The sequence below is a fragment of the Geospiza fortis genome, unplaced genomic scaffold, assembly GCF_000277835.1.
Source record: "Geospiza fortis unplaced genomic scaffold, GeoFor_1.0 scaffold244, whole genome shotgun sequence".
Taxonomy (NCBI): Eukaryota; Metazoa; Chordata; class Aves; order Passeriformes; family Thraupidae; genus Geospiza; species Geospiza fortis.
Window position 1 is genome coordinate 2,915,408 of NW_005054370.1, and position 2,559 is coordinate 2,917,966.

Consider the following 2,559-nt stretch of genomic DNA (forward strand, 5'->3'; position numbering starts at 1 on the left):
TCCCGCGGTGCCCCTGCTCTGTCCATCCCGGCTTGCCGTTGGAATGCCGTGTCCCGGCCTTGCCATGGGCTTCAGGGTGACTTGGGGCAGTTACGGGGACCTCTCAGTGGGGCTTTCAGTGCCTTCTCTGCCTTGCTGGGTTTGTGTGGGCTGCTCTTCAAGAAGATCATCCACCCTCCCTTAGCTAGGGCGGCAATAGGGGACAGCCCATAGAAACAGCCCCACAGCCTTTCCTCAGTGTGGTGTCTTCCTCCAACCCTGTGTTATTTTGCACTTTGATGGGAAATCAGTGCCTCTCATGTAGGTTCCTCTTTCATTTTTCTTATCTTTGTGAAGGATGGAGTGAACTTAAAATTCAATAGGGAAATTGGGATTTATAGAGTTCTGAGGAGGAAATGTATCTGTTACATATAAGTAAATTCAGAAAATATATTGGATTGTGGTGCTTGCTTTCCACCTTTATAGAATAAGGGTTAGAGATGGTGGTCATTCTGCTAGCTGGAGTTTGACATAAGGGAATTTATCAGCCTTATGTCAGCCCTGGAATCTATCAGAGATTCTAAGATCCAAATCAACTTCTGTGACAGTAACAGTGTGTTTAGATAATGGGGTTTTTTTTCTGTTGGTGGTGGGGTTTTTTGGTGGGTTTTTTTGGGTTTTTTGGGTTTTTGTGTTTGGTTGGTTTTTTTTTGTTTGTTTGGGTTTTTTTGTTTTGTTTTGTTTGGTTTGGTTTTTTTTAATTTTTTTTTTTGTTTCCTTTTGGTGATGGAACTCCACAGATTTAAATTTGATGGCATTGCCTTGCAGTGCTGCCTACAGAAAAGGCAATATAAAGTGTCTACGCAAGAGCAGCAGACTGTGCATCCAGAAAAGATGGGATTTGTGTCAGAAAACTCTATCCAATCCAGCAGTGACAGGCAGCTGGGTGCCCCTGGATGATTAAAGCAAGGGCTAGTACTCAGCTCTTGTGTGCAGCAGCAGAGGAGGGGGATAAAGATGGGAATAATAGAGGAATTATAGACTATTCCTCTCTTCTTTTCTCCTCATACACCTCTCCATCACATATACACATTCTGAAAATTCAGTGACTGCTTGGAAAGTCATCTCCTTTAATACAGTCACAGACCAGAATGGAGGAGTCTCTTTAACCTGGAATTTATAACTCAGCAAACGTAATCAAGCACTTGTGGTGTATCTGGGAGAATGCCATCTCTAGGTCTTAGATTTTTTCTAAGCAATTTTAATACAGAAATGGGAAAATCTTAACTTTCTCATGCCTATTGAAGAGTCATGTGGACAATGCCCTTAATGACAACTTTTGGTCAGACCTGAAATGGTCAGGCAGTTGGACTAGAGTTCTTCTATTATTTGTGAGAAATAATTGCTTCTGAAAAGTATTCTGTTCACTACAGAACTCTTATAAGATATCTTATGATACATTCTTATAATTTATCTGTATATTGTAGCCATATTGCATACTGGATGCAAAGCCCCAGGCTGTTTGGCAGCAAAAGCCAGATTACATGATTTTGTGACAATATTTTTTCCTGTAGGTTTTACCAGAATGTCTCAGATCTGATATGTCACTCAGTCGAATCAAACATCACTCCTGTGTAGGTTATATGCCAAAAAAGAGAATTCCCACAGTCTGCCCCAGCTGGAGAGTCAGCACACTGCTTTCTTTGCAGAACGATTGGAATTACCTCACTTTTTTCTGAAGAAAGGTTTGTAGAGTCGAGCATGTGAAATGTAACTTAGGGACACCAAAAAGACCTGCTTGCAGTTCACAGGAGCTGCTCAGAGCAGAAGACCGCGACGACGGCTTCAAAGGCAACACTGAATGCCCTCAAACAGCGGCTTTGAGGTGTTCAGTGAGTGCCAAATCCTGAATTCCCAGCACCCAGGGTTACAAAACATCCTCTCCTCGTGTGTGGGTGGAATTTCATTAGGGTTAATGGGCCACCGCATGCAATGAGCTCCTCATAAGGTGCTCGAAAAGGGTCTGTGTTACAAGCGTGCTTGTACCTGGCTCCTTTCAGCCCAGGGCTAGGGACAGACTGGAGATGGCTTCTGTCCTGCACCTCTGGACCATCTGGGCTTGGGACCAGGCTCGGAGAGTGGCCGGTGATGCCTTTACAGAGCTGTCACTGGGCTTGTGCCCGAGCCTGGCAAAGGAGCTTCAGGGGACAAAGGCTGCGGGCAGAGTGGGAAAAGGGGCAAGAAAAGGGGAAAAGCGGTGACATGAGAGGAGAGGAGCTCGAGGCAGGAATAAGGCAAAGGATGGAGCAGAAGAGAAGGGCTGTAAAGGAAAGCGCAGGGCAGAGAAGGCGGAGGGAGCGCAGGCAGGAGGGGACAGCGAGGAAGGAGAAATAAGAAAAGCCGCGCTCTGCCGTGAGTGGAGATGAGGCAGGGTCTGGGGGGAGCACGGCCGTGGGAAGCGAAGTGTGGGAGGGAAGGGGCTGCGACAGGGAGGGCGAGAACGAAAGGGTGAAGCGGCGGACGGATGACAGGCGGAGGTGGGAAAAGAGGGGAGGCGGTGGGGCGGGATGTCGGGATGGA